Source organism: Notothenia rossii (genome assembly GCF_949606895.1).
Source record: "Notothenia rossii genome assembly, chromosome: 1".
Taxonomy (NCBI): Eukaryota; Metazoa; Chordata; class Actinopteri; order Perciformes; family Nototheniidae; genus Notothenia; species Notothenia rossii.
In genome coordinates, this window is record NC_136912.1 from 38,220,441 (window position 1) to 38,233,484 (window position 13,044).

The window sequence follows — 13,044 nt, forward strand, 5'->3', positions numbered from 1 at the left end:
CACTCAAATGCGGGACATAGTCTCAATGTGTGGGACAAATAATAAAAATGCTGTGTGTGCAGTCCCACATAGTGCGGGACACCTGGTCACCCTACACACACGGTTCTGCCCCTCACACACACACACGCTTCAAATCAAGTTGCATAAATGCTTGAGCTACGTTTTTATTATAATTACTGTGAAATCTGCCTATTATGTTTTCGTCATTATTACAACAAACACACACTTGCAACTGATAACACAGGCAATGATTTGAGATGTATTAGACTATTAAAAAAAGAAATCATGCTTCAAATAAGTGGGGGTACGGCGTACCCCCACGTCCAACGCCCACTACACCACTGTCTGTGACTCTCACAGTATCTGCTATCTGTGCGCAGAGAGCTGTGCCTTTTACGCACCACTTTCAATATGTTTACCTTCATTAGAACAGCCGAATAGAGATCAAGGCTGCTATGTTTTAACATCACACACACACACACACACACACACACACACACACACACACACACACACACACACACACACACACACACACACACACACACACACACACACACACACACACACACACACACACACACACACACACACACACACACACACACACACACACACACACACACACACACACCTCTACACACATCGAACTGCCCGAGTATTCCCCCTAATACTCGTTTTATGAAGTAGATGTCCGTTCATCAGGGCGCATTATGTGTGTGTATTTGTGCTCTGCTCAGCTCCGCTCTGTGTGTGTGTGTGTGTGTGTGTGTGTGTGTGTGTGTGTGTGTGTGTGTGTGTGTGTGTGTGTGTGTGTGTGTGTGTGTGTGTGTGTGTGTGTGTGTGTGTGTGTGTGTGTGTGTGTGTGTGTGTGTGTGTGTGTGTGTGTGTGTGTGTGTGTGTGTGTGTGTGTTCGGCACCGGCATTTGTTTTCAAATGACCATGAACAGTAATTTACACACATCTGGCTAACTACATAGGTATATGTGTAGGCCTATTCCAAAGTGAAAGACGTTTGTTTAATCTTAATCTCGATGTAGTGCTTAGTCCTGTCGGAGTGCACTGGAACGAACGACACTATCATATCTTCTGAAAACATTGACTTATCACACACACACACACACACACACACACACACACACACACACACACACACACACACACACACACACACACACACACACACACACACACACACACACACACACACACACACACACACACACACACACACACACACACACACACACACACACACACACACACACACACACACACACACCCAGGCGACTGGACATCTTCTTCATAAAACTAATAATATGGCGTTATAATCGGGCAGTTCGATGTGTCTAACCATAAGAAAGTATCTTGTGCGCATGTAAAAAGTATCTCCATAATAATAAATATCAATAAAGAAGATCAACAAATATTTTGGAGCGCACTTCCACAACCTACTAAACATATATAAATACGATAAATAAAAATATAGTACACCGCATCCTTAATTGATGACTGAGATGTGGTGGATGAAGTCGATGGGGCATTACTTTTGTCTGTTTAGTATTGTTTTATTGCCTGGTCGTATTTCACTTTGTGGTTTAATTCTAAATGGTTAAATCCTGCACCGTCCTTTTTTTTGTTCCACGTCAGACTCATTAAACCCAAAGTATTTCCAAACAGCGGAATTAGTTTTACCCTTATAGTACCCATAGAGTCCAGTAGAGGGCAGAGCCTGTGTGAGATAGACAGTGCTCACAGTCCGCCATAAAAATGTTTAAATAAACAAGTACTCCTGCACTGAAGCTTTAGGGAAAACTCTGTGAAAAGGCTTTGCTTTGCATGGTTTCTCATACATTTATTCATACAGTAGGTCACTCATAATTTGCGGGTCTCTGGGACTGTCAATGGGATATCATGTGTTCAGCTGGTGTAATCTATACAATAGCATAGTCACACAGTAACAATGTTAGCCGAACATCTTGCATATGTCTCTTTTGAAATTATATTCTCTCTCTGCATTTAGCATATGCATATGTGACTCTATATAGATTTATCAGCTTCATTCTTTCATCAGCCTCTTCAGACTAACAGTCCCAGCAGACTCATCAGCCACCCCCCTCACCAGTGTCTGGACTCCATGGGGGGATTTATCCTGCTGCTGCTCTGGGCTCATTTTCCTCCACTTAAAATCTCCCTGTAGAACACCAAAGACTTGTTTCACAAATAGAAGCTTATGTATTGTAACTAGGGCTGTCAGTCGATTAAAATATTGAATCGCGATTAATCGCATGATTGTCCATAGTTAATCGCGATTAATCGCAAATTAACCGCACATTTATTATCCGTTCTAAATGTACCTTATATTTTTCAAGTTTTTCTTACTCTTATCAACATATGAGTGGACAAATATGCTTTATGCAAATGTTTGTTTATTATCATTTGAACAATGACAAATATTCTCATGAATATTAAACACAACAACCTCTGAACATTACAAATATTTGCCTCAATTCAACCTGGAACCTCTCATACAATAAAAGAATACAATACAAAGTGTGTGTGTGTGTGTGTGTGTGTGTGTGTGTGTGTGTGTGTGTGTGTGTGTGTGTGTGTGTGTGTGTGTGTGTGTGTGTGTGTGTGTGTGTGTGTGTGTGTGTGTGTGTGTGTGTGTGTGTGTGTGTGTGTGTGTGTGTAGAGACACTGTGATGGAACGTTGGAGCTATGTGCAACTCAAGGCATATGCTCGATTGGGACCTTCCTGGATCATGTTGCGTGCACTATCCGTGCTGAGTGTGCTGACTTTTCGTACAATGTCCCACTGTCTGGCTACCTGCATAAAGTCAAGTGCTCGGCGCAGTTGTCGGCGAAATGTCGCTCCTCTGTTTTCATTGAAACAGCTCCTTATATCCGTTAGCGCAGCTAGCTAGCACCAGATCCTAACAACAACAATACACGTAAGGTTTGCGCGTTCCCTCTCCTTCGCTCGCGCCACACATATACACACCCTCCCGGTCCTCCCGATGGCCAGTCGGTGCCTGCCGGTGAGCGTGGAAGTGTGGTTTGCCGCAAGCGGGCGCCAACGCTGATGCTGACAGCCCGGCTGTCAGCATCAGCTTGTAGATGGTATTTTAAACTCGATGCGCTCTGATACTACGGGGCGGCCGAGGACAAAAAATACACATGCGTTAATCGCGTTAAAATAATTAGTGGCGTTAATTTTTTATTGCGTTAACTAGGGATGTAACGATATACCGAATATCGCGGTATCGCGGTAAATAAACTTCCTAATACCGTCGTGAGACCGACAAAATCTACCGCGATTTTTAAAAAATAATAATTTTTAAAAAAAATATTTTTTTTTTAAACACTTTTTTTTTTTTAAACCTTTATTTAACCAGGTGGTCCCATTGAGATCATCGATCTCTTTATCAAGAGAGACCTGTCCAACATGGCAGCAAGTAGGTTACAACATGAAAATAAAACAACAGATAACACAAAGGGACATCGTATTTACAGGGCTAAATTTACACACCTAGAGACATTGACAAGTACCAACCATATATTTATATCTTGCCATGTCAATAAGCCTGGCGTTAGACTTTTTCGCTGTCCGTCATTTTGACAGACAAGATCGTAAAATATCCGTCATAATCCCTTATTACCCGTCGGGTCTGAACAGTTCACGATAGAGCATGCTCGTGAACTGTCAACGGGGGGGGGCGGTGTTATGCCGTGTGTGCATGCACCTCGCGGGACGCGCACAGCGTGAAGCAAAACCTCCCAGACATGTATTGATCTGTACGGCAAATTACGGTTTGGGAACTATATCATTTCCTTTTGGAGGGCATGCATAACACGGCATAACACCAGAGCCTTGCTGTGGGGAAACGTTGGCGCTGTTCCGAGTTTGTTCTAATCTGTCAAAATGACAGACTGCTTTCAGATTTTTCCGTCATTGTTAAATAAAATATTCGGTTAACGCGACCACTGGTGTCCCAGCAACATCAGTACCAAGCGAGAGAGTTGTTTCCAGAGCAGGGGATATTGTAAATGCCCAAACACCCCAGCTTATAAATACCTGGAAATGTGGACATTCTCATATTCCTAAAAACCTGTCTGATGATGCTGAGTGAGTGACTAGTGAGTTTGAGTTGAGTTACTTGAAAAACTAAAGTGAAACTTGATTTATTTTATTGCAGGGTCTGATTATTAAATGTCCTTGTTTATTTGTGAGATGCAGTGGCAAAAAGAAAATGCTTACTTTGTTTGGTAGTACCAGTAGGTACAAAAACACTGGTTTTCTTGTTCCAGTCTGTTACTGTCACTTTGTTTTTGACACTTTAAAATACTGCTATCCTACAAAAAGGCTGTAAAAATCAGATTTATTATGTAATAAAGAAACATTTTCCGAGTAAAAAAATGTTTTATTGAAAAAAAAAAAATTATGAATTTTTTTTCTTCCCTTTATTATTCAATATCGCGATAAATACCGTACCGTGGACTTGTTATCGCGATATTATCGTACCGTGAGTTTTTGGTATCGTTACATCCCTAGCGTTAACGCGTTAACGCAATAACTTGACAGCCCTAACTGTAACCCTATTTCAATAAGCACAGGCTCCGCCCTCTACTTGACTCTGGGTAATACTCGTCAACATGCATGCATTCTCTCACTGACATTTGCATAAATGAAGCCGGTTAACCAGGTTTAAAAGTCACCTGAGCCGCTGACTGTTATCTTTTCATCTCTTCATTCAGCAGGAGAGACAAGCCCCATAGGCAGAGGACTTTGCCTCTGCTTATAGAACCAGGGTTACTATGTAACCTTCTTCTAACTCACACAGGCTCCGCCCTCTATTGGACCCTATGGACGGAGCCCCAACAAATACACACCATTTTGTTCAGAATGAAACACTAAGGAGCCAAATTGAGCCAAGTTTAAAGAATATTCTTAAGGAAGTTGTCTTAGTTTGCAAGTGCTGATTGTCTGATTTGTTTCATACCTTACAAATGCTGCTCTTTGTTGTTCAACCTAACCCCTCTGTGTTTACATGAATGTTTCTGCCCTGCTGCTTGAAAAGCTCTTTGTTGCCAGCTTTATTAGATTTACTGTGTTTTTTTATGAATCATTAGCGGGGCTTATCACGCCAAAATTATCTTTGGTCCCTAAAATAGTACGTTTATATTCTTGGATAAAAAGAAGAACACGTTGACTTTCATTGCACCACTTTAATGTAGTGAAACCTCTATTGTTTAAGTGGCAATTAAAATTATTTGTGCTGCCTCATACTGTAAAATGACCCTAAATATCACTACAGGGGTTTGACAGAAGTGTTGATCAAAGGTTCTGACATTTTTGTGGTTTTAAAAGCTTTTATATCCTGGCAAGTGCACTGTTTCTAAGCAAAAGCTACCTATTACACATTTAGAACACTCATTCCCTTCACCTCATTCATTTTTATTCCAACTCAAATAAGGAAGATGCCTTTATGAATGATGTTAATGGACATGTGGGCTACGAAGGCTACTTTATAAAGCCATAAAAGAAAAGAGTTGGGTTAGGGTAGGGTCATGCTCAAGGACAACACTGTAGCTAATTTATGGTTTTTCTGTAGCTTACATTTCTCCCAACTGACTGGTAAATAATAACTTATTTTTATAATGTTATAAATACATTATTTAACTTTAACCATTATGTCCTTATTGTAGAATATTCTTGAAAAAACTATGGAAAAGGAAACTTTGAAACCTGTGTAGCCAAAATACATTTGAAAATGAAAAGGGCACTAATGGGATTGAACCAATATGTTGATATTTGAAATAATGTCATACTTCTGGGAAATAAATTCAGTGCTGAAAGAAATATTGAATCTGAAATGGAAATTACAATTTTGGATAAAAAAATGTCATGTTGGAGACTTTTGTGGCTGATAAAGTCATATTCATTATTAAACTTTCAGGTTTAATATAACTTTTCTACAGACATTTTACCTACACATTATTAAAGTTTTAGGGGGGAGGAGCCGACACAATTGCCTGCAGGTGGGCCATGAACTCAAACGCATCCTCCTCAGTCAAAGTATTCCCTGGTGACTTCTAAAGAAACCCTATTTACCCAAAGCATGTACTGGCACACTTTTGCCATGTCAGCAGGGGAATCCTTTTCTTCCAACTCAATTGAGACCTCAAACGCAGCTGCTCAGGCTCCTCCGAGTAGTGCAGGTCATTGGTTCAGCCTACACACAGCAGGTGCTCCTACAACAGCTCCTGGAGCCACATACGTGTATTTTTCAGCAGGGGTGAATACATTGCTTTTATATATAGACCCTCCAGAAAAACGCGATTCTGCGATCGCAGAATTTACCGCATAATCAGCAAAATGGCGCAGATTTTTAAAAAGCCGCATATTTATCAAAAGGCCGCATAATCCCCGCATTTTTCCACACAAAGTTGAGAAGAAAAAAAAGTTAACTCGTCTTGACGTGACGTCATCAGCTCGCGCATCACAGAATGTAAACAACAATGTATAGAGCTCATTTACCAACGAACATTTCTACTAAAGACCGGGCAAAAAGTGGGGGGAAACTATTCTGCACCCCGTGCAACTGTGTGTTGCAGCATAAGAGAAAATCGACGGTGACGACCCACTTTGATTCATTCAAACATTCGAAAATGCTTTCTGCTGCTGCGGACAAGAAAGCCATTCAACTCACGTTCACGAGGGATCAACCTCCAAAACCCTTTCGAGGGCTACAAGAAACGAAGTGAGTAGCATACAAGATGGAAGCTGGTCAAATAACGAACGAGTAAATGAAAACAGAATGAGGCGGAGAAGTGTGTGTATGTGTCTGTGGGGGGGGGGGGGGGGGGTGTGTGAGATTAAAATAGCCCAATTGCTTTTACAATAAATAACAATTGAATGTGTTTAATTGAATAGTAAAGGGGTTTAACGTTAGTGGCAGGTTGTGTGTGAGAGAGAATAAATAAGACAGCCCAATATTTCAAAAAATTGTTATTCTTTTCCCCCGCATATTTAGCATATTTCGCAACTTTCCGCATATTTCCTAACTTCCCGCAATTTCACCGCATAAAATCACATAAAACCCCGCAGTTTTAATCGCAAAATCAAGGATTTTAGCCCGCATAATCAAGGAATTTAGCCCGCATAATCAAGGATTTTTGCCCGCGTTTTTCTGGAGGGTCTATATATAGTGTGTTCCAAACTTTAAAATCACTAAAAACGCTTTTAACATTCACCTGTTCACACACACTGGTGGCCAGTGTTGGGACTAACGCGTTACAAAGTAATTGTAACGCCGTTCTTTTTGGCAGTAACTAGTACTCTAACGTATTATTTTTCTCAATTCAGTAACTCAGTTACCGTTACTACATGGTGCGTTACTCCGTTTTTTTTTTTATATAGTCTCGGCTCCCAGACGTTGGTGAGTGGCGCCAACAGCGAGGCGAACAGAGATGAGAACTGTACTTAAGTACAGTACTTGAGTAAATGTACTTAGATACTTCCTGTGTCACATGCGGAGACGCGCTGCGGCCGTGTTTGTGTTTACGAACAAGACTATCATGGCGGCGGCGGAGCTCAAGTCGAGTTTCTCCGCCTGGAGATATTCTCACTATTTCACTTTTGTCGAGCACAAAGAAAAGAACGTTTTAGTTAAATGTAAGTTGTGTCTTGGCGGGTCAAAGATCCTATCTACTGCCCAAAACAGCAATTAAAATCTGTTGAAACATCTGCAGAAACAACATGCTGGGACGAAGCTAGTAGCTAAGACCAAAGACCCAGACTCATCCGACACCACTCCACCTCCACCTAAGCAACAGCGGCTGGATTTTAACCGAGGGACTGCTAGCCAGGGAAAAGTTGATAAAGCCATTGCACGGTATGTTGTAGAACACATGCAGGCTATTTTTACTATTTCTATTGCTATTTCTTGATCAACAGATTGTATTATTCTCCAATGCAATAACAGTACTGAAATGAAGGCTATAAGGGCATTAATGGGAGCCCTTTTTTTAAGTAACTAATGCGTTACTGTTCACATTACTTTTTGGTGTAAGTAATCAGTAAAGTAACGGAGTTACTTTTGAAATGAAGTAACTAGTAATGGTAACTAGTTACTGGTTTTCAGTAACTAGCACAACACTGCTTGTGGTAGAGGCTGCACATACATTTTCACCTTCATCTCGGAAGTTACAAACGTTCACATGGTCATGCGATCGGGAGAAATGTGGGGTTCAGTATCTTGCCCAAGGACCCATCAACGTGTTGACTGCAGAAATCGAACCACCAACTTTCCAATTGGTGAAGGACCTTTTTACGTCTTTAGCCACAGCTCTGTAGTAGTAATTGAGTTAGCATTGCACGACTTCCACTTCCCTTGGCTCAAAATCGATGGCTTTTGACCTCTTTTTTTTGGTTGCCTTAAATAAGTTATTTGTTTAACAAAAGCTTAGGAAATGTTTATGTTTCATTCTAAGACATAACATTTTTCTGAATGTATGAAGCTTCGATGTGTCATGACCAGTGTTGGGCAAGTTACTTTTAAAAAGTAATAGTTATAGTTACTGCTCTCAAAAAGTAACTAGTTACTTTATTATTTACTGAATCATAAAAGTAATTAGTAATAAGTTACTTTACTTTAAAAATAATAACAATAAAAATACAAGTTTTTGTATTGTTTTTTGCTGACTAGTTATCTGAAGGCAACAGACTCGACCGTTGCGATGGGCAGCATGTCCTCAACAACATACCTGGAAATCAATCTATTTAGTTGACTCTGGGTGACATGTGGTGATTTAATTATTTTTTGTAGCTGTTTAGATGGTGTTGCTCTATCTGGGTCACTGCCGGTGGTTGAGACAGTGGGGTCTTTGGCGACTAGTTGTATAGCCCCATGTAAATTACTTAGGTGCTTCAGGAGTTTGGCATTGCTGTTTTTCGATAAGGACAATGCTTTCTGTCCTGCACACAGTTTACATTTTACCGTAATATTTTTTGCGTCCTCCAAGTTGCAAATGCGCTGCTGCTCTCGCTGATACTTGCATCTGCCATTGTGTGCGTGCGTGCGTGCGTGCGTGCGTGCGTGCGTGCGTGCGTGCGTGTGTGTGTGTGTGTGTGTGTGTGTGCTGGTGTTGAGCGTTGCCGTGTGTGTGTGTGTTAGCATTAGCAAGTGTTCGTGTGTGTATTTTCCCCATAAGGCAAGACCCGCGCCCAACTCTGTCGCTGATTGGCTTACCCTGAAATGTTACCCCGCTAACCAATCATCACTCCTCTCTGGTTACTTTTTACTTTTCCATGGTGCTGTGAGAGGACATCGCTGTATTCGCCTGTAAATTACATCCAGGGAGATTCGGTTCAGTTCCATCACATAATGTAACGCAGTAAACGCACCCATTTAAATCAGAGTAACTATAACGGCGTTACTTAATGGGAATAGGTAACTATTAACGCTATTAGTTACCGCAAAAAGTAGTTGCGTTACAGTAACAGTAGAAGTCCCAACACTGGTCATGTCAACAGCGGTTGTTTGACTAGACTTCTAAACGTCATCATGCTGAACATTAGCTGCCTTTAGCTTAGCGATGGTGTCTTGAAGTCATGCTACAGTGATGCTAACATTAGCTTTTTACTTCACACAATTTCTTTTGAGGCGTCATAATAATAAAAATGTTGCTAATATGGGAAGATCACTCATCTAAACAAAACGTGAAAGTATCTTGAACATTAATTTGCCAAAAATATGTTCTGTTTTCATGAATTTACTGTGTAATATCACTGACAATGAAAGCCCAACTTTTTTCCAGGAGCGATCGGCTGCCTCAAGCATTTGCAAAGGCTGTTAGAGGCTTTAAACTGAGTAATTTCTTTAGCCAGACCTCATTAACCAGATTTATCATCCCTGAACGTGTTTTGTCAAAGGCCATCGGCTCACTGACAGCCAAAGTCAGCTTTTTTCGGTATCTTTCACCTTGTTACACAAGGTTCTTCTAGTTATCCTGTCAGAATTGTATCCTTTATACCAGTGATTCTTAACCATAGGGCCGCGGCCCACACTTGGGCCGCCAGCGCCCCCCAGAGGGCCACAAAAAACTTTCAGTTTTGCACCTGTGGGCCGCAAGGGCCGCGAGACTGCGTGCAGCTTTCGACCACGTGGTGGCGTTTTTTTTTTTGTCAATGTATCTTTATTACCACTCAGTTGTTAACAAGCGCCAATACACATAGATGAAGCGGCAAAAATGGAGAAGTTTTTAAAAAGAAAAAATGAAGACGAATGTCCTGCCAACCCCCCCACCCAAAAGACAAAGTTTTTACGGAAATACAATCTCGACTTCATTAAATACGGTTTCGTAAATGGAGGAACAGAGGCAGTGCCAAAAGCCCAGTGTGTGGAGTGTGGGCTAATGCTGTCCAACGAAGCCCTCAAGCCCTCAAAACTACAGCGGCATCTAGAGACCAAGCACCCGAATCTCGTGGGAAAGCCGGTGGAATATTTTAAGAGGAAGGAAAGTGGGCTGCAGATGCAGAAAAGGTCTGTCGTGTCACTGACAAGCAACTCTAAATGTGCATTGAAAGCGAGCTACCTCGTAGCCAGACGTGTGGCACAGAGTAAGAAAGCATTCACCATAGCGGAGGAGTTGGTTCTGCCTGCCGCTGTTGATATGTGCCGTGAGATGGTCGGAGAGGCCGCTGCAAAAAAGCTGCTGACCATCCCACTCTCAAACGACACTGTGAGTCACCGTATCGCGGACATGGCATCAGACATACAGCATCAACTTATAGAAAGAATAAAAAGCAGCCCTTTTTTTTCTTTGCAATTAGACGAGTCCACGGATGTCACGAATGCTGCACTGCTGCTTGTTTTTGTTCGCTATCGCTGGGACAGTAGTTTGCACGAAGACATACTGTTTTGTGGAGAGCTACCAACACGAACTACGGCTCAGGAATGTTTCCGCTGCATGGATAACTACTTCACTGAGAACGGCCTGGACTGGCAGAACTGTGTCGGGGTGTGCAGTGACGGTGCAGCATCAATGACTGGCAGGCATCATGGTGTCATTAGACAGATCCTTGATCGTGCACCAGAAGCTAAATGGACACACTGTTTTCTCCACCGTGAAAGCCTTGCAGCAAAAAAGATGTCACCAGACCTCCACCAGGTGATGGATGTAAGTGTGAAAACCATAAACTTTATTAAAAACAATGCTGTGAACTCCAGATGTTTTGCTAAGCTTTGTGAGGACATAGAAGCAGATCATGTCCAACTGCTATATCACAGTGAAGTGAGATGGCTTTCCAGAGGACTGGTCCTCAATCGTTTGTTTGAACTGAGGAATGAGGTCTTCTCTTTCTCAGTGAGAAAAAATCGAATCTTGTAGATTACTATGCTGACACAATGTTCACAGCAAAACTTGCCTACCTCTGTGACATTTTTTCACTACTGAACCAACTGAACACCTCACTTCAAGGAAGAAACAGCAACATATTTTGTGTTGCAGACAAAGTTGAAGCTTTCAAGAGGAAACTTGCTTTGTGGACCAAGAGGGCCCAGGAAAATAGGATGGACATGTTTCCACTTTTGTCTGACATTTTGGAAAACTCCCCTCAGGTGAAGATCAGCGACTCAGTCTCCCAGCACCTCTCACAACTGGCAGAGAAATTTGGTGACTACTTTCCTGAGGATCCCAGAGAGGGAAACATGTGGATTTTGGACCCATTTTCAGTGGATCCCACTGCAAATGATGTTGCTTTGCCCTCACACCTGGAATCCCAGCTTCTGGACGTTTCCACTGACAGCACTTTAAAGCTGCAGTGGGGCAAACTGGACCTGGGCTCATTCTGGGTTGCTGTCTCAAAGGAGTACCCATGTCTTGCACTGAGGGCTGTGAAACTCCTTCTCCCATTCACAACTACGTACCTGTGTGAATCAGGATTCTCCATTGTGGCCACAACTAAGACCAAAGCCCGAAACAGACTCAGAGCAACACTGGAGTCTACTCTGAGAGTGAGCCTTTCTCCCATTCCACCCAGACTGGATCTGATTATGTCTCAGAAGCAGGCCCAAGTGTCTCATTAAGAGGTCAAGATAAAAAGGGAGTTGTATTATTGTTGTTATTGTTGTTCATTGTTGTTATTATTTGTGTCATTGTTCATTTGTCACAGATATAAAGATTATTCTGGTTCTGCCATGCAAAAATGGAGACTGCTGAAGCAATTTTCAAATAGCTTTGCAGATTATAAGGCTATAGTTTCATTTGCACTTTATTTCAATTTCATTTAGTTTATTTATTTAATTTAAAAATAGATTTATATTATTTGAATGCATTTATTTTATCACCCCCTTTTATTGATTGATTGATTATTTATATATATATATATATATTTTTTTTTTTATTAATTTAAAGTAAAATCCTAATATTGGTCTTTTTTATTATTATTTAAAAGCCTGACTTGATCCTTGACATTTTTTCTTGTCACAGCTTGATTTGGTCCAGGAATTATCAGCCTGTTCGGTGTCTTGATACAGTATGTGTAGGTTTACATACACATGTTTAATAAAAGTATTTGTGATGATCCCATTTTATCATGTCATTTTATTTGATAAGGTTTTTGCTTGTTAAACAGTTAGTGGATTTGGTTTATTATTGAATACAAATCAAACCGAGAATGAGGTCAATTAAACCTATACAGTGTTAATATTTAATGGCCCGGGCCACTTTGTACTATAAAAATTGGGCCTCAAGGTCAAAAAGGTTAAGAACCCCTGCTTTATACAATCTAAACTCCAGATCTTTCTGTGTCAGACAATGCTTAACTTTGAAACCTTTTCTCGTGTTTCGGGTCAAAAGCGACCGAGTGACTTTGTTTTTGATCATAAATATTGTGTTTTTCATCCAATTGCCTCAAGACCATATATATGTTATCCACCACACTAGGGCTTTGAACATATACACTTGATGACTTATTATGTTCATCCTGCAGATGGAAAACAACTCCACACACACACACACACACACACACACACACAC